Source organism: Cervus canadensis, chromosome 6 (assembly GCF_019320065.1).
Source record: "Cervus canadensis isolate Bull #8, Minnesota chromosome 6, ASM1932006v1, whole genome shotgun sequence".
Taxonomy (NCBI): Eukaryota; Metazoa; Chordata; class Mammalia; order Artiodactyla; family Cervidae; genus Cervus; species Cervus canadensis.
Window position 1 is genome coordinate 8,983,912 of NC_057391.1, and position 20,420 is coordinate 9,004,331.

The 20,420-nt window shown below is 42.1% G+C and overlaps 2 non-coding genes across 2 annotated transcripts; both read left to right on the forward strand.

Annotated features, from left to right (window-relative positions):
- The first annotated feature begins 1,452 nt into the window (after positions 1-1,452).
- On the forward strand, positions 1,453-1,559 carry LOC122444370. The gene has a single exon (XR_006270214.1). It is a non-coding gene; the product is annotated as a U6 spliceosomal RNA (small nuclear RNA).
- A 15,499-nt stretch (positions 1,560-17,058) lies between these two features.
- TRNAG-CCC lies at positions 17,059-17,131 on the forward strand. The gene has a single exon. It is a non-coding gene; the product is annotated as a tRNA-Gly (tRNA).
- The last annotated feature ends 3,289 nt before the right edge of the window (positions 17,132-20,420 follow it).

Genomic DNA, 20,420 nt, shown 5'->3' on the forward strand with positions numbered 1-20,420 from the left:
ACCCAGAATCCTCCCTCTCTCTGCCTTACTGATGACTTCTGCAATACCTGCATGAGGGTGTGCATGCTAAGATGCATCAGTCGGGTCTGACCCTCTGCTACCCTATGAACAGTAGTCCGCCAGGCTCCTTCATCCATGGGATTCTCCAGGCAAGAATACTGGAGTGGGTTGCCATGCCCTCCTCCAGGGAATCTTCCCAACCCAGGGCTCGAATCCACATCTCTTGCGTCTCCTGCATTGGCAAGTGGGTTCTTTACCACTTAACCACCTGGGAAGCCTCTCTGCAGTACCTGATATTCCCCAAATTAAATTTATTGCTTAGGCTTTCTGGAAACCAGTGCATTTTATTTAAGTTCTATCATTTGGAGGGATATCATAAATGAATCCCTCTTTGCCTTACAGAGAAGAATCATGAGAACATGGGTCACAGGACAGGTCAGTTTTGCTTTGTTTTTGCCTTTTAAGCTTTTATTTATTATCTCCTTCATGCATTAGAACAAATTCCAAATCAAGAATATTTAAAGAAATTTTACAGAGCAACAATAAAAGCTAAACAACCCACTGGGGAAGAAAAAAAAACACTAAGCAAAATATTTGAACAGAAACTTTACAAAAGAAGATATATAAATACTCAAATCACTACTCATCAGGGAAAGACAGGAACTTTTTGACATGGGGACTGGAAGTGACATAGTAAATATGAAAATAGAATGGACGGCGCTGAACCAAGAAAGATAGGCGGTGAAGGCCACAGCCTCTAGGGCGGGTGTTGGGTGTAGCACATACACACAGGCGACTCCGTTTCATCCTTCCTACAGCCCTGTAGGCGGGCACAGACTTTTCTGCTTTACCTAAGATATAGCACCCAGATAACCTGTTATTCCTCTGAAATTTTTTGAAAGGATCATTACAGGTGATAGATTGTGCCAGGAATCAAAAGAATAACCCCATGTATTCATGCAGTTCTCCATGTTGACATGATTTGATATGAGTCAGTTCATCTAGACTTGATAAGAGCTTCATGAAATGGACTGGCCAGGTATCATTATGATCCTGTTATGAAGAGCACAGCTGAGGCCAGAACTCCAGGTGTCCTAACTTTGGGTTTAGTGATTCGGTGCTTTTCACATAGAATACAGACTTCTAGGCAGTTTATGACAGATCAATCCTGATAAATTTCCTCGGCCTCATGTGGAGGATAAAAGGAGAGGAGCAAAAGGCAAAGAAGAAAAGGAAAAATAGACCCATTTGAATGCAGAGTTCCAAAGAATAGCAAGGAGAGATAAATCAATGCAAAGAAATAGAGGAAAAAAATAGAATGGGAAAGACTAGAGATCTCTTCAAGAATATTAGAGACACCAAGGGAACATTTCATGCAAAGATGGGCACAATTAAGGACAGAAATGGTATGGACCTAACAGAAGCAGAAGATATTAAGAAGAGGTGGCAAGAGTGTTCGCTTCGGCAGCACATATACTAAAATTGGAACGATACAGAGAAGATTAGCATGGCCCCTGCGCAAGGATGACACGCAAATTTGTGAAGTTTTCTGCATTTTTACACTTTCTAACACCATACACAAAAATAAACTCAAAATGGATTGAAGATCTAAATGTAAGACCAGAAACTATAAAACTCCTAGAGGAGAACATAGGCAAAACACTCTCTGACATAAAATCACAGCAGAATCCTCTACGACCCACTTCCCAGAATATTGGAAATAAAAGCAAAACTAAACAAATGGGACCTAATGAAACTTAAAAGCTTTTGCACAACAAAGGAAACTATAAGCAAGGTGAAAAGACAGCCCTCAGATTGGGAGAAAATAATAGCAAATGAAGCAACAGACAAAGGATTAATCTCCAAAATATACAAGCAACTCCTGAAGCTCAATTCCAGAAAAATAAATGACCCAATCAAAAAATGGGCCAAAGAACTAAACAGACATTTCTCCAAAGAAGACATACAGATGGCTAATAAATACATGAAAAGATGCTCAACATCACTCATCATCAGAGAAATGCAAATCTGAACCACAGTGAGGTACCATCTCATGCTGGTCAGGATGGCTGCTATCCAAAAGTCTACAAGCAATAAATGCTGGAGAGGGTGTGGAGAAAAGGGAACCCTCTTACACTGTTGGTGGGAATGCAAACTAGTACAGCCGCTATGGAGAACAGTGTGGAGATTCCTTAAAAAACTGGAAATAGAACTGCCATATGACCCAGCAATCCCACTCCTGGGCATACACACCGAGGAAGCCAGATCTGAAAGAGACACGTGCACCCCAATGTTCATCGCAGCACTGTTTATAATAGCCAGGACATGGAAGCAACCTAGATGCCCATCAGCAGATGAATGGATAAGGAAGCTGTGGTACATATACACCATGGAATATTACTCAGCTATTAAAAAGAATTCATTTGAATCAGTTCTAATGAGATGGATGAAACTGGAGCCCATTATGCAGAGTGAAGTAAGCCAGAAAGATAAAGAACATTACAGTATACTAACACATATATATGGAATTTAGAAAGATGGTAATGATAACCCTATATGCAAAACAGAAAAAGAGACCCAGATGTACAGAACAGACTTTTGGACTCTGTGGGAGAAGGCGAGGGTGGGATGTTTCAAGAGAACAACATCGAAACATGTATATTATCTAGGGTGAAACAGATCACCAGCCCAGGTGGGATGCATGAGACAAGTGCTCGGGCCTGGTGCACTGGGAAGACCCAGAGGAATCGGGTAGAGAGGGAGGTGGGAGCGGGGATCAGGATGGGGAATACATGTAAATCCATGGCTAATTCATGTCAATGTATGACAAAAACCACTACAATATTGTAAAGTAATTAGCCTCCAACTAATAAAAGTAAATGAAAAAAAAAAAAAAAGCTTGCTCCTTGGCAGAAAAGTTATGACCAACCTAGACAGCATATTAAAAAGCAGAGACATTACTTTGCCAACAAAGGTCCGTCTAGTCAAAGCTATGGTTTCTCCAATAGTCATATATGGATGTGAGAGTTGAACTATAGAGAAAGCTGAGCACCGAAGAATTGATGCTTTTGATCTGTGGTATTGGAGAAGACTCTTGAGAGTCCCTTGGACTGCAAGGAGATCTAACCAGTTAATCTTAAGGGAAATCAGTTCTGAATATTCATTGGAAGGACTGATGCTGAAGCTGAAACTCCAATACTTTGGACACCTGATGCAAAGAATGATCTCATTTGAAAAGACCCTGATGCTGGGAAAGATTGAAGGCAGGAGGAGAAAGGGATGACAGAGGATGAGATGGTTGGATGGTATCACTGACTCAATGGACATGAGTTTGAGTGAACTCTGGGAGTTGGTGATGGGCAGGGAAGCCTGGCGTGCTGCAGTCCATGGGGTTGCAAGAAGTCAGACACAACTGAGTGACTGAACTGAACTGATTGGATCCATATTCATATTGAGAAAATATTCACTCACAATTAGATTCACATACAACCTTTACAAAGATCTCCAGATCCCTAAAAACCCAATATCTGCCCATCTTTCCAACACTTCTTTATTTTTTTCCTGTTGTCTCATCCTACTGGATGGAGCCTCCTTTCTGGGCCTAGACTATTTCAAATCCTTTTTCAGAGGTTGTTCCCTCTGCCTGGACCTCTTTCTCCCCAGATCTTTGTATGACTGGTGCAATCTCATGCCTCAGGCCACCATTGATTTCCTTAGGCTCTCCTCTACCCTCTTATCTAAAGTGGCCTCTCTGGACACTCTCTTTCATATCCCCCTGCTTATTTATTTTGATAACACAGTACACCCTGCAATTCTTTTGCTTATCTGTTAAGTACTGTTATCATATTTTGTCTATTAGAACATAAGTCCCATTAGGCAAGGACAAAGTCTGACTTTTTACTGCTTTGTTCCCAAAGCTGGTACATGGGAAGTACTCAATAAATGTTGTTTTATGAATAAAATGAATAGGCAACTTTGGGATTCGTTGATCTCAGTATGTGGCCAGCTAGTATTTCCAGTATGGATGGTTATGTTCTAATTCCAATAATAGTTCTTTCAGGAAGTTACAGTCAGTTACTCACCTGCCTAACTAGAGGTACCTACTATGATGGAAAGAAACCATCATCTGCTTGGAAGGCTCTTCTAATCTATCAATGCATACCTCAGTAAAGGGAATATCAAGATCTCATTGGGCAAACTTGTCATCCAAATCTTTCAATCTGCACATTGCCTGTGTGTGTGGGTACACAAAGAGTCAGTCGTGTCTGACTCTTTGTGGCCCCATGGATTGTGGCCCGCAAGACTCCTCTGTCCATGGGATTTCCCAGGCAAGAATACTGGAGTGGGTCACCGTTTCCTTCTCAGGGGATCTTCCCAACCCAGGGATTGAATCCATGTCTCCTCCATTGGCAGATGGATTCTTTACCACTGAGCAACCTAGGAAGCCCCTAAACTGCTTAATTTTTTAAAAAGTAAACCCCAAATGCTCTAATCCAATTATAATGGTGCAGTTATGAGGAAGCATAGTGTATAAGATTATTTAATTGGAAAGTACATCAAGCAAAAATCGTTCTCCAATCTGTTTTGACAAGATACTGAGCTTAGGGATTATTCAGTCCCAAGAAATTCTAGCAGCTCCAGCACATATTAATCTCAATGGTTTCACTGGACTCTGGCCATCTCAGACCTTAGATACCACTGCCTGTTTTAAATTTTTTAAATTCCACTTTTATGGCTCTTGTGACCGTGATGCCAGTTCCTTTAAAATGAGGATTCCCTCGGGTTCTGGCATAAGAAAGCCATCAGAGGGAAAGGAGGTACATACTCTATGGGAAGAAGGAGAAATCTCGGAATATAGGATGTTAAAAAATTTGAAGTTTGAGTTTTTTTTAAGGATCAAAACATTTTCAGACTTTCCCTAAAAGAACAGAGGCCGGAGAGACTTTCCTGGTGGTCCAGGGGTTAAGAGTCCACCTTCCAGCACAGGGGATGTGGGTTCAAGCCTTGGTCCGGGAACGAAGATTCCAACCACAGAGCTTGAGCATAGCAACCAGAAGGCCACACGTGTCGCAACAAAGACCCAACACAGCCAAATTAAAAAAAAAAAATAGAGGCCAAACCAAAACTTATGTAAGTCTACATTCACATACTATTACTCTGTGAGATATATTTTAAAAAGTTTAAAAATCAGAGTGGAAGACTGAAGGTGGAGACAGACTTCTTATATCCATTTACTTCACACCATAAGAAACAAATTGGAAATTCCCAAATTGTGACTGTAATTTTGGCAGTCTTCTTCCTAGATTCTAACACAAGAGAAAGAATTTTTATACTCTAATGTTGGTGTAGATATGGAATAAATCCACCCTGGAACTGAGATATACATTTTTAACCTTGGTGATGTAATGACAGGATATCGTTAAGTAGATTCCATAGTCTCTTTATTTTTTTAATTGCTGACATTCCAGTAATGATAGACTGGCCAATTTAAACCCGTACACCCACTGAGGAAAATTAGAAGAGCAGAACAAAAATTTTTAAGTGTCTGCTTGGAGGCATCTGAGAGGAATCAGGACAGCAAAGAATTCCCTGGCTAGAGGAGAGAGGCCAAGGAATGACCGAGCACATGGAGATGGTTTTCCCTGGGGACTTTTGCCACTCTGAAGGGACTGGCTGAAAGGCTGAAGGTCACTTTTGACAGTCATATTGGACTAAGGGGCCCAACCTAATGCTCACCAAGGGGACCTCTGGTGAATTCTAAATTAAGATCCCAAAGGGAACACTCTAGGAATAAGGGTGAGCTGGAGTCAGAAATGCCTTACAAGGAATGGAGCTCCGCTTCAGATGAGCTCATCTCTGAAAATGATTGAGGTAAAACCAGTTGGTGATATCCCTCTATAGAGGAAAGTATCACCCCAGACCTAAAGTATATTTCACAGACAATGTGGTAAATACAACACTGGGCACCTAATTATAAAAAAAGAAAAGCCGTGGGCGGCAGGCTCGGTGGAGAGTGGACGCATATATGTGTGTGGCTGACCCCCTCCGCTGTTCACCGGAAACTATCACAACATTGTCTATTAATCAGCTGTACCCCAATACGGGATAAAAAGTTAAAAAAAAGGCCTAATAAATGACGAGACAACATGAAACAAACAAAATCAGAAACAACAAACCAAAGAAACAGACCCACAGGAGCCTCAGATATGGGCATCATCAGCCTCGTATAACGGTTCGCCGAGTTCAGAGAGACTAATGAATAGGCCAGTGATTTTTGTCAAGAGCTGTAAACTCTAAGAAAGAACCAAGTGGAAATCTTAAAATGGAAAAAGTTAGCAACTGAAGTTAAGAACTCTATAGATGGATTGAACAAAGGCTTTGACACAGATGAAGAGAAAATCAGTGAAATGGGAGATAGGTCAGAGCAAATAATGCAGAATGAACTGTGAAGAGTTAAATTAATGGACAATACACAGGCAGTGGTAAATAAAAGATATAATAAGAAGATATCACAAATTGAGAGAGAGAAAATGATGTAATGCTTGAAGAAAATAATGTGAAATTTTCAAAACTGATGACAGATAATAAGCCATATATTAAATCTTACTGATCTCAAACAGATTATTTTTTAAAGAAAGAAAACCACACCTAGTTACATTATAGTAAGACTTGTAAAACAAGATAAGAATCTTAAACTGATCCTGATTATAATACAGGCAACACTCAAGGTACAACAATGAGACAGACAAGTGAGTGTAAGAGAAGCAATACAAAGTTATGCAAAACAGGAGACAATGGGACGTTTATCTTTAAAGTGCTGCCATTTGTGACATGGATGAAGCTTGAGGGCATCGTACTGAGTGCAACAATACCGACAGGGAAAGGCAGATATTGCATGATCTCGATTATATATGGAATCAAAAAATACAAAAATAAAATACCTAACACAGAAAAAGGGGTCAAATTTGTGGTTGGTTGAGTGGAGGGAAGAATTGGAGGATGGTGGTCAAAAAGGATAAACTTTCACTTTTAAGATATGTAAGTATTAGGGATGCTATGTACAACTTAACTATAGTTAGCACTGCTGTATCATATATAGAAAGGTTGTTGAGAGATGAAGTGCTAAGAGTTCTCATCACAGAGAGGAATTCTTTCCTTTTACGTATCTATATTAGATGATGGATGTAACTAAACCTCTTGTAATCATTTCACAAAATATGTAAATCAGACCATCATGCCAAACACCTTAAACTTACACAGTGCTGTATGTCAATTTCTTCTCAATAAAACTTGGGGAAAAATTCAAAATAAAAACAAAGAAAGAAGAGAGAGAAAAAGAATGTAGACCAAATAAGAGTAACAATAAATTACTTAGTAAAATAACAAACCCCAATATAGCAGTAACTGTGTATAATGCAATGAGACAATTAATAGTCAAATATCCTTAAACTTTTATTTTAAAAAACTATGTTTATAAGAATCATCTATATAAATCCAGAAATGTTGTAAGGAAAAGGTGAATTAAGAAATATAATGTAAATATCAATGAAAAGAAAGTAGGTATAGCTTTATTAATATCAGATATAAATGGATATAGTATGGATAAATGGATATAGTTTACTATGGATACTATGGATATAGTAAACTATATCCATAAAGGGAGATACAATAATAATACAATGTACATTTTGTTAGAAAGATATAACAACCCTAAATTTGTATTCACCTTAAGACTATGACCTAAATATAAAGCAAAAATTGACAGAACTAAATAGGACTGGTCAAAAATATTATTTTACTGGAAGTTTTAAAAGCATACTTCGTAACTGAAAGAACAAGCAGACAAAAATCAGTAAGAACACAAAAGCCTGCAGCAACTTGATTAAGAAATAATCTAATAAACAACACGGAGTAGTCAACAACTGCAGGGTACATCCTCTCTTCAAGCATATATGGAGGTGATCAATCATATATTGTCAAAAAGCAAGTCTCAAATTTTTAAGGACTGAAGTCATATAGCATATGTTCTCTGACAATATTGTAGCTGAAATCAGCAACAAAAATACACTGTAAAACCTCCATATATGTGGAAATTTACAAATATGCCTCTAAATAATCCCTGTATCCAGAAAGAAATCACAGTAAAAATCAGAAAATATTTTGGACTGCAAGAAATGAATGAAAATGTCATGTATATTAAAGTAGGGGGAGATTTCTTGATTTTAAAATGTTGGGCATTGTCTATCGACTTTCTATTATAGAGGAGTTAAATTTACTTCTAAAATCTTATGTTCCCCTCCCCACTCCCAATATATCCTTTCTTTCTACTCCCATCTTCCCAAATAGTTATAGCATACTTTGTTTAAATTAATATTTACTATTCATATTATTTTGGCTAAATATTTTTCACATAATGTTAATGAATAGGTGTTGCCTTCAAAGCAAACCAGTCTTTACCTGTTATCTCCCCAACTGACTTTCTCATACCTTTTCCATCTTCAAACCTCCTGCTAGCCACCAACATCCCCTAACAGTTAAGTGGTTACAAGTCTCCACAATCCAGACTGCCAGGGCAGAAGCCTCCCTGATGGCAACACAAGATGGAAAAGAGATGTCGCTGCAATATTGCAAGATGGTTAAGAGCAAAGCTCAGGAATGCACAAATGAAATAGTGCTAAAGAAAAAAAAATTAAAAGAAATCAGTGCTTTCAAAGTGGATGGGAATAGCTGTTTCTTTTTGGGCTGCAGAGTGCAGAGCAAAAGAGATTGGGAGCTGAGCATTCTAAATGATTTTGTAACCGGAGAAAAGTAAAAGTTCAAAACTGTCTTGTTTTCCTTATTTTCAATTTGAAGAAATACAAAAGAAAAAGAAAGAGGGAAGGAAGAAAAGAGAAAAGACAGGAAAGGAAAGTAGGAAAGGGAAGCAGCAGTTCCTAGGAGACAAATCCATCGCTTAAGGAATGTTCCCCAGGATGCAAGCATGTGCTTATGAATGTGAGTAGGTGGCTTTCTTTCTTCTGGGACCCCCTAGGAGAAGTCCTTTTTTTGCACCAAGTGCAGGGGGTCATATATAAAGAAAAGAAAGAAAGAATCCTGTCTGCCAGAGCAGCTGGGGAGGCAGAAAGCCACTGGATTCATTAAGAACCCTTGAGCAGGATAAACATGTTTTGGGTGTCCTGAGATCCTGGTTAGAAGCCAAAATGCATTTTCCAACAGAAGCAGTGGAAATCTATAGCATTATGAAGAACATGGGGTAAATTCATGAAGAAGAGAACACAGATATCATTTATAAAAACAGGAGTTAGGGTTTTATTTTTCTCCTGTTTAAATGTGCAGATTCTTATGGAAGGGCTGAAAAACTGAATGACCATTCATTTTTTTCATTATTTAAACAGGTATTTATAGAATGGGCTTCCCTGATAGCTCAGTTGGTAAATAATCCATCTACAATGCAGGAGACCCTGGTTCGATTCCTGGGTCAGGAAGATCTGCTGGAGAAGAGATAGGCTACCCACTCCAGTATTCCTGGGCTTCACCTGTGGCTCAGTTGGTAAAGAATCTGCCTGCAATGTGGGAGACCTGGGTTTGATCCCTGGGTTGGGAAGATGCCCTGGAGAAGGGAAAGGCTACCCACTCCAGTATTCTGGCCTGGAGAACTCCATGGACTGTGTATAGTCCATGGGGTTGGAAAGAATTGGACATGACTGAGTGACTTTCACTTTCACTACTGAAGACTTAGTGTTGAGCTAAAGCCAGAATTTTCTCAAAATGAACTTGGTTGGAGTCTATCAGAGGACACAGATATAGAAAGGCAACAAAAACAGTGCAATAAGGTGAAATTGGGTGGATTCAGGTGCTACAAGGGTGGATGGATGGGATGGTTTTGGAGTGATTGTCATCTGTAATGACGTCTACAACTTAAGGAGCTTTGGCCCTGTAACTATGGGAAAATGTTAAGTCCAAGCTTCTAAAAGAGCTAACTAGGATACAAACTTAACATTGTTGCTGTTTAATCACTTAGTCCTGTCTGACTCTTTTGAGACCCCCATGGACTATATAGCTCACCAGCCTCCTCTGTCCATGGAATTTTCCAGGCAAGAATACTGGAGTGGGTTGCCATTTCCTTCTTCAGGGGATCTTCCTGACCCAGGAATCAAATCCACATCTCCTGCATTGGCATGCAAATTCTTTTCCACTGAACCACCTGGGAAGCCCATCAATTTAACACTGCTTCTATACTACTTGTTAATACAGAGAAATAAGTCAACCATACGCATTTTTGCTAAGACTTCTGATTTTTACCAGTTATCTTGACACTCAAACTATTTTTATTTCTTTGCTTTCTACATTGCCATCTAAAAAGGTCCCAGTGCACACATCTGCTTTGCTCTACTTCTGATCCATTATGCAGTGTTGCCTCAAAATATGACTTGGGAATTCAAGAAGAGTTGATGGTGGGAAGGCTGGGAACTGCTTTTTCAAACTTGCTTTCAGAAAACGCCATCCAAAGGGAACTAGCCAAGTCCAGCTTTTGATCAAATTTTAATGATCATACTGATACAAACCACTTTCAGTTCCTGATCTATTTCCCAGGATCTTTCCTGCAATTAATCACCAGCTGAATGGATTCTGGGGCTTCAGCCCAAAGTGAAAATGCTCTGAGGCTTGCAAGCGTCTCCACAGTTTGTGCAGGGACATTACAGAGCACTTTTATTAGTTCTGACTCACCCTGGGCTGTCTCCACAGCCTGAAGTTGGCTGCTTGTTACTTTTGTTTTCTCCAGTTTCTATGGATACTACCCAAAGGGGCTTTGGAAGCTTCTAGTATGGGCTTCCTCTGTCTTTTGGTACTTCCCTTGAAAATCCGAGGTGGCGTCCATCTGGCTATTAGAGTTCAGATGACATGGCATTCTTGGGGTCCCCTCCCCCAGGGTGGCACTTGTTCCCTTCAGTGATAGGGAAGGTGACATCGTGGTGACCTGAACACCGTGGCTGCCTCTAGAAGCAGCTCTTAGACTTGGGATTTGAACCTTGGAAAAGACCCTGGTGCTGGGAAAGACTGAAGGCAGGAGGAGAAGGGGATGACAGAGGATGAGATGGTTGGATGACATCACCGCCTCAAAGGACAAGAATTTGAGCAAACTCTGGGAGATAGATGAGCCTAGCATGCTGCAGTCCTTGGGGTCACAGACAGTCAGACACGACTTAGCGACTGAACAACAAGGAACCAGGCAATTAACTGACTTCTCTGTAGGTTGGCTGGACAAGTGAAGTGAAGCAGAAAACTGAGGTAATTTTCTGGGAGTGTCAGCCTAGAAATAAATAAAAATAAGCAACCTAGCTTCAACTTTTTGGACCTTTCAGTAAAAGAATTTCAGCCCAAATGACCAGGAGAATTGCCTCCACTTCACGCTGTACGTGTGATGGCTTCAGGCAATCCATCCTCCCACCCCATCCCCACCAGACATATCGACCCTGCAGGCATTTTTATAAGCTTGCTCGATGGAAGCAGCACTTCTTGGTTCCCCCATCTTCCGTTATAGTCCAGTAAGGGAGATAATCACTCCCACTTTTTTTCTTTTGCAAGCAATGCTTGTACTTGGTCACAGCTGGAAACTTTAACAAGCAGGGTGGAAGAAGTCAGGCCCTAGTCCCAGCTGATGGTGAAACTGTGCAATTAATGACTCCTAAAGATGCTCAAGGTTGCTAAGAAACCAGGTAATGTTTGTGGGTGAGCTAAGTGCAGGTGGGCTGTCCTAAGCGAGACCCAATTCCTCCCTGGGTCTGGGCAGTTCCGGGGGTGGGTAAAGGGCAGGGGAGAGTTTTGTTTCCTTGGCAGCCCATCTGCTGAGGTCATGAACAAGCCCTGCTCTGGCCTCCCTGCCCTCCTCGCCCTGTGGGTGGTCTCTCATACATCCAGCTACGCAACACAGCCCACCCCCTGCTTATGGCCTCTGCCAGAGCATTTATTAGGGACTCTGTCTCCTTGGAAGACTAAACAGTTAGGACTTTATAATTAAAGACTTCATTAGTTTCCTACTGCAAATTTCCATGGCTAATGGGACGGAGGCTTGCATTATTTATGACATCAGAAGGCGTACTGTCAATCAATCTTAGCCATCCTCTTATAGCCAGGTGCCCACCACATCCCCTCTTCCCCACAAGTCTGCAAGCAGAAGAGGAGTAGCCAGAGCCCAAGTTAACAAAAGAGATTCCCAGGATCTCCATACTGGCTTGCATGAATTCATAATTTGGCTAAAACTAGGCTGGGAAATGTAACAAGTCTAACATCCATTTATCATTAATTGTCTGCTTGTCTGAGTTCATTCCGTAAGTAAATGGGGCCTTCCAGCAGACAAGGCTGGACTTTCTCCATGGCTGCTTTTTCAAGATTGTCACAAGGGAGTATTTTAGAAGCTCTTCAGGGCAGACGAATGGAGGCCCTTAAAGAGAAGGGTTTGAGTGACGTGCTGAGAGCTGCCAAGGGAACCTGGCAGAATATAATCTTGAGAAGAGAAATAGTTTTCCTAGAAAGAGCCATGCTGTAGCCTAGTTTGAGGAAAAACTTTCTTTCCTAATTTTCTACTGCATGAGAATTAACAGTACTAAACAGCTCATATTTGGTACGACCCTGTGTTCTGGAATATTCTAAACACCTTAAATGCAATTATTGACTCCTTGTGCAGCAGCTCTCCTCTGAAATCTGTTTTTCCCCTCTTGGCTGGCGAGTGTTGTAGCTGGAACATGGCTGTCCAGCCGGTGACTACATTTCCCAGCCTCCCTTGAGCCAGGTGGGCTCACATGCCTAAGCCTTCGCTAATGGACCCTGAGCAAGAGTTAACCTCACTCAACTGGAGCTGCCTCCTCCATGCTCTTCTCCCCTTTCCTGTTGGTGAAGTTGACGCAGATTGTAATGGTCTTAAAATCCACCAGTTGCTATCAGACCTGGTGCCTAAGCCACCCACCAACCCAAGCACCTGCCCTCGATGATCTCATAGCAGAGAAATAAACCCCTTATTCCTTAACAGACCACATTATAAGGATCCTTGTTGGAAAACTTATATTAGAAAGCCTAGCAAGCTTTTCAACTACTCTCCAAAGCTTTTTCTTTTAAAATTAACTCCATTTTACTGATGATAATACTGCAGTTCAAAGAAGTTAGTCATACTGTTAATAATTAGCAACACTGGTATTCAAACCCAGGTTTTCTGATAATCTCTAATGATAGGGGTCAGAATAGTGGTTCCTTTGGGTAGAGTGGATCAGCTGGGAAGGTCATGAGGGAGACTGCAGGCCCCCCTTTATTTTGTAGGAGAAAGGTGCTTAGATTAGTAATTACTTTAACATTCAGACAACATTTTATCACTATACAAAACACTTTCACACAATTAACTCATTTAAACTTCATAAATACCTTGTATATTGTACAGATGTTAAGACTGAGATCTGGACAAGCTAGATATCTTGAACATAGTTAATAAGAATCAGCTCTAGGCTTCAAACACAGGTTGTCACTCTGAATCCTGTACCAGCTTCATTATATGCATGCTGAAGCAACTCTTTCAGGTGTAAATTACAAAAAGCAACTCATACTAGCCTAAGCAACAAGCAAATACCCCTTGCCCCACCATACACCCACTCCTCCATCTGTCTGTCCATGTAAGTAAGGTAGGCTGGGTGCTGGGCAGTAGAACTGGGCAAAGTAGCAAGAGGTCATCAGAGTTCTTGTTCTCTCACCGTGTCCATTGTCTTCCTCCACACAACTGGAGGAAAATGAGGCCAAAGGCAGCTCTAACCTAGAAAAAACTTCTCCTTTTCCCATTGGAAAAACTGAGTTCTTGCCTACTGCTTTAATATAATGTATCAGGAAAACCCCTGATTGGCCCAGCTTGGGTCTGTTGCCTTTTCCATGGACCAATCATTGAGTCCAGAGAGATGGGGCGAGACATTGTGATTGGCAGTCCCACGACAACCACATGGAATGGTAGCAGGACAGGAACAACTGTCTGTAGGAAGTGGAGGAAGGTGGATGCTGAAATCATTTATGTTAAGGGACGTTGGACACACAAAAACAGATCTGTTATGCAGTGTCTGCATTACAGAAAGGATTCAGCGGAAATCTGGCAGCAGCATCCTTTAGTTTGGGAAACACTGTGTATGTATATATTATATCTCTTGGTCTTACCATAGACATCCTTTTGGGCCTCATGGTCCAAAATGTTGCACTCTATAATGTGCCTATCCATTCAAAACCCTCTCGAGTACTTAGCAGTTCTCCCCCTTTTTAAATTTATTTTGTTATTGAAGGATAATTGGTTTACAGAGTTGTGTTGTTTTCTGGGCAGTTCCCTTTTAACTAAAGCCCCCTGCATATGTGCTCACAGTTCTGTCCCAGGAAGACAGAAGACCCTGATTTAAGAGAAGGGAGAGTAAAGCAATTGCACACAGGCGTGGGGATCTCTGTGGAGATGGGGAAGAAGGGTTGCATAAAACCCTTGGTTTTCTGTCTCTAGGGTTTGTTTGTTATTACTGTCTGAGCATCAAAATTTATTTTCACCACAGTCCCTTGTGTGAAAGGAAGACTTTAACAAAATGTCAGGCCTGCTGTCCTGTCTGCTCCTCAGGTGTGCACAGGTTTTCGACTGCTCTCAGCCAAGCACATGGTTACCCTGTGGGGCCAACTGCAGGACCACAGACTTGAGGGTCACGGTGTCCCCGGCCAGGAAAGCAAGCAGTCACAGCTGCCTGGCCTGGCAGAGACTGTCACCTCTCTAATCTGGCATGTGACCTTTCTAGCAACTTGTAACCCAGTTCTAAGATTCTAGACATGTCTGTTCCATGCTTTGCATTAAGTTTAAAATTTTATACTAGGGAAAATTAAACCCATGGTCAGTCAGTTCAGTCACTCAGTCATGTCCAACTCTCTGCAACCCCATGGACTGTGGTATGCCAGGCTTCCCTGTCCATCACCAACTCCTGGAGCTTACTCAAACTCATGTCCATGGAGTCAATGATGCCATCCAACCATCTCATCCTCTCTCGTCCCCTTCTCCTGCCTTCAATTTTTCCCAGCATCAGGGTCTTTTCCAATGAATCAGTTCTTCGAATCAGGTAGCCAAAGCACTGGTAGAACATAGATTTTACACTGAGCTTGTATACACACACACACACACACAGAGACAATATAACCAAAAGTGTTTCTTGAGAACTACTGATGGATAAAGATGATGTGTGTATGTGTATATATGCACACATACATACAATGGAATACTACTCAATCATAAAAAAGTATGAAATAATGCCATTTGGAGCAACATGGATGAACTCAGAGATTATCATACTAAGGAAAGTAAATCAGAAAGAGAAAGACAAATATTGATACCATATGAGATATATGTGGAATCTAAAAAATGACACAGATGAACTTACCTACAAGAAAAAACAGACCTATATACATAAAGAGCAGACTTGTGGTTGCCAAGGGGGAAAGTGGCAGGAATTAGCAGATGCAAACTGTTAGTGTAGAATGGATATCCAACAAGGTCCTAGTGTATTACAGGAATTATATTCAGTATCTTGTAATGATCTATAATAGAAAAGAATCTGAATATATATATGGGTTTGTGTCTTCAGTTGCTTTCAACTCTTTGCAACTCTTTGGACTATAACCCACCAGGATCCTCTGTACTTGGGAATTTTCAGGCAAGAATACTGGAATGGGTTGCCATTTCTTTCCCCAGGGGATCTTCCTGATGCAAGGATCAAACTTGCGTCTCCTGCATTGCAGGCAGATTCTTTATGAGTCCTTGGGGAAAGATATATATATATATATATGCAGGCTTTGAGATCCAACCAGTCAACCCTAAAATCAGTCCTGAATATTCATTGGAAGGACTGATGCTAAAGCTGAAACTCCAATACTTTGGCCACCTGATGCAAAGAACTGACTCATTGGAAAAGACCCTGATGCTGGGGAAGATTGAAGGTGGGAGTAGAAGGGGACAATGGAGGGTGAGATGGTTGGATGGCATCACCGACGCGATGGAAATGAGTTTGAGTAAGCTCTGGGAGTTGGTGATGGACAGGGAAGCCTGGAGTGCTGCCATCCATGGGGTCGCAAGGAGTTGGACATGACTGAGCAATTGAACTAAGCTGAACTGAAGGCTTTGAATACTTTGCTGTATACCAGAAATTAACACAACATTGTAAATCAACTATACTTCAATACAAAAAATAAAAAAAGAAAAATGCCTAACATTTACCCCACCCTGTGTATTGTACTCTGATATATTCTATTTAATTCTATTTCATTTTTTTAAAATTGCTGAATATATTGATTTCATAACAGGTCACAACCTACATATGGTTCAAAGAGTACATAGTCCAAACCCTCTATGATCTGCCTGATTGTGTCATCAAGTAAAACTATGAACACCTTCTACAGAAAGGTTCCAAAGCCCTTTGTTTCAGGACTCTGGCCCAGGAGAGCATGAACTGGTCTAGACTGGGTGCCAAGGCAGGTTCTGGGCTCAGATGTCATCATCCAACTCTCGCATGACACATCTCAGAGTTGGAAGGGACGCTTTCTCAGCTGTGTAAATTCTCTCCCCGGCGTGTCAGCGCAGGTGACCCAGGGCACCCAGCCTCTGCTCTGCCTTCAGCAGCCAGGAGCTCGCTGCCTGCTGCTGCAGCTGACTGCCTTACTGCAAAGATCTCTGACGTTTCCAGTACGAATGACCTAGCGGCAACCATGTGCGCTCCCCCTGGTCCTGCCCTCAGAAGCCAGGTGCATCCAGTCCCTTTTCTACACCACGCGGTAAACCCCTTTGGAAGCCAACACCCACGACTGTCCTGAGTCCCCGTCACCAGCTCCTTCACCCCTGTGGGGTGGGGTTTCCAGGTCTCTTGCCACCATCCGGCCTGTTGTTTTTGGACACATACTTGTTTGCCAACATTCTTCTGGAAGTGTGGCTCCCTGAACAAGGAATTGAGTGCTAGATGAGTATAGGCGTGTGTATGTGTGTGTGTACAAAATCCTATTTTAAGAAATCAGGGGACGTTCTTGGTGGTCCAGTGGCTAAGACTCTGTGCTCCCAATGCAGGGGGCCTGGGTTCGATCCCCGGTCAGGAAAATAGATCCCACATGCTGCAGCTAAGACCTGGTGCAGTCAAATTAAAAAAAAAGAAAAGAAAGAAAGAGAGAGAAATCAGATGGTGTGTCAGAGCTTTTGATCCCGATATTGTAAACCCTTGTCCTACCTGCATGATATTTGGTCAGCCCCACTCCGTTTTGGTTGATTTCCTCTTTTTTGTTTTAAAAAGGATATTGTTGAATGGGTACAGAGTTCCAGTTTGGGATGATGAACAAATTCTGTAAATGAGTAATGGTGATGATTGAAGAACATTGTGAATGTACTTGATGCGACTGAACTGCGCATGTTAAAATGGCCAGAATGATGACTTTTACATCACGCATATTTTACCACAATTTAAAAAAAAGACAGAGAGGGTTAGATGATCTAAGATTCCTTTGAACGGTTCCACAGCCTTTACAATCTGATGCCACATTACTTCGACTTCGAAGGCCCCAAGGGCCAGGCTTAGACCTGACCTTTCCTTGGAGAATGGTGGGAAGATGCTGACAGAGATTCTCAGGCCAGGAAGAGGGAGGCTGGTATTCAGCCCCAAGTACACAACTCCTCACCTGCATCATCCTAAAACTGAGTAATCTAGTGAAGTCTAAATACATTCCCTGAGAAGTCAGAACACTAACGGTGGCTGGAATCCTGGGCTCGGAGTCCCTGGAGGGCATTAAAGCCCAGCAATGCTCCCCTGACAGCCTGACCTCTGGGTTATCTGAGGAGTAGCTCAGAGAAGACCCAGAGGCTCAGCCCCGAGACATTCCTTTCTTGCTCCCTGGCCCTGGTTTTTAAAACCTTCTCTCCATCTGTCTACTCCAGGGTGGTGGGGGTGCTCAGAGAGTTGTCGGCATGAAAGTGGGAGAGCCAGCTATGGGCTTGGATTCCTTTTCTCCAGTTTTGGGAAACAGCCTCACATCTTCCATTTAAAAGACAGAGGGAAGGGGGAAGCGAGGACAGAAACCCCAAACAAGCGGAATCTGAGAAAGACAACCGTATGTTGTATGACCCAAGCGCCCTCGCCTTGGTGTTCCTGCCTCCCCAGGGCTACACGGGGATTCCCAGACCCCCCGAGAAGCAGCACCCAGGTCTGAGAGCCAGGCACTACCCCTAGCTTGACATCATGCAAGGCTTCATACCTCAATCGCGAGATCCTTGGGGTCTTTGAAGTGAGAACGCCCAGAGAGCCAAAATCTGTAGCAAGGATCCGATTCAGGGAGTGTTGTCATATTTCATCTTTTCAACAAAGAGCTGGAAGCAACTCCACGAGGACAATGGCATAGAATGAGATGGTGCTCATTCAATGTGGTTCTGCTCCTGTCTCGTGAAGTGACAGCTGAGAAGACCCGGCCACTCACCCAGGCGGACAAAAAGCCCAAGGAAAGAGTCAAGACTGAACACGAGGATGGCATTAACCTGGACGCAGCAGGTTCTGTGATACAGTTTAAGGTCACGAGGCATTTTTATACCGCCTGGTGGAAGCCGGTGGGCAACACCAGGTTTTATCAGGGAGACACACCAGATTCTGATTTGATGAGCAGTCAGTGAAACAGACAAACCTGCACAGGTGGAGATGGAGGGTGAAGATGCAATTAAGGTGTCTACTAAGAAGAAAACGTTGGGCTTCTCTGTGGCTCAGTGGTAAAGAACCCACCTGCCAAGGCAGGAGACACTGGTTCGACCCCCTATCCGGGAGGATCCCACATGTGGTGGAGCAACCAAGCCCATGGGCCAGAATTATTGAGCCTGAACTCCGGAGCCTGGAAGCCACAACTGCAGAGCCTATATGCCACAACTACCAAATCGCATGCGTCCCCGTGCCCGTGCTCCGCAATGAGAAGTCGCTGTAGTGAGCAGCCCAGGCGCTAGAGACAAGCTCGAGCAGCAAGACCCAGCACAGCCGAAAATAAAAAATAATAATAAAAGGAACCTGCTACTTGACTCCAGAACTTTGTTCCTACAGGCCAAGAGTGTGTTCACAGCTAGAAAACCACAATCTGTTTCCACCATATCCTGGCCATAGAACAATTTCCTCTATTTTATTTTCCTTTCCCTATTCTTTTACCGTACATCCAGGAATGGCATATGTGCACAAACATGCTGTATTTTAAAAAAACTAAATAGCCAATGGTATGTTCTGATCAATTTCAAGCAGAGATGGGATGGGGAAAACTTCCTAGTTCTGTGGAAATTCTCCCTTTGCGTTCGTAGCATGCTTCTTCAGCTCTTATCTTTATATTCCAGTAAGTTATTTTGCTGTTTCACTGTTTAACAAAAAACGAAATGAAAATCCTTGCATAGTTTGTTCAATTGTGGAGCTTTAGTGCTTTTCATTTGTTGTTGTAAAACCACGGGCAATTTGATAACAGTTTTGTTTGTAGCTGTCATATGTGGGACAATCTGTCCTTAAGTGGAGATAATTACTCTAAAAGGAATGCATTCTATATAGTTTTCAAGCCAAGCAACTTGTTGTTTAAATCAATTTCTTGCTTAAAGTGAGGGGGGGGGAAGTGAGAGAGATGAAGCCAGAATAAAATTCCCAGGTGGCAGTCTGGGTGTCTATTAATTAAAGGACAATTAAAGAATAAAACTATCTGAAACCCATTAGAGGGGGAGGCAGGGCTAGCATGGGGCATTTCCCCCACTTTCCCCAAGCATCAGATGCTTTCCTCCCAACAGAAGACACCATAGCAGCCATCCACATCTGGGGCTCAAGTGTGGGCATTCGTCATAGCTTTGAGCTCTGGAGGCAGTCAGACCTGGGTTCAAATCCTGACCCTGATACTTATCAGCTATGTAACTCTTCACAAGCATCTCATGCTTTCTGAGCTTTTGCTGTCCCATCTATGAAGTGAGGAGGATGGTACTTCATAGGTGGTTGTGAGTGCAAATGAAATAGTACACATAAAGTGCTTAGTGAGCAGTGAGGACTCAATAAACCTCCATCATTATATCCTGTGGTCTTCCCAGCCTGAAGCTGAGAGGACATCTTTGCTCTCTTCAATGGCCAGAGCTACATGGATTTTTCTCCCCAATGTCTTATTACAAAAAATTTCAAACATATAGAAAAGTTGCAAATTGTACAGTGAACACCCATATACCTATCAGGTATACTCCACAATTAGCATTTTGCTAGAAATATGTTACCAAATACTTTTAAAAAATGCTATCTACCCATCAATTCATCTGCTTTAAAAAATGCATTCTGAAGTCAGTTGCCGACATCAGTACTTTTCACACAGTTCTGTGTCTCCTTAATGAAATTTCCCCACAGCAAGGAGCC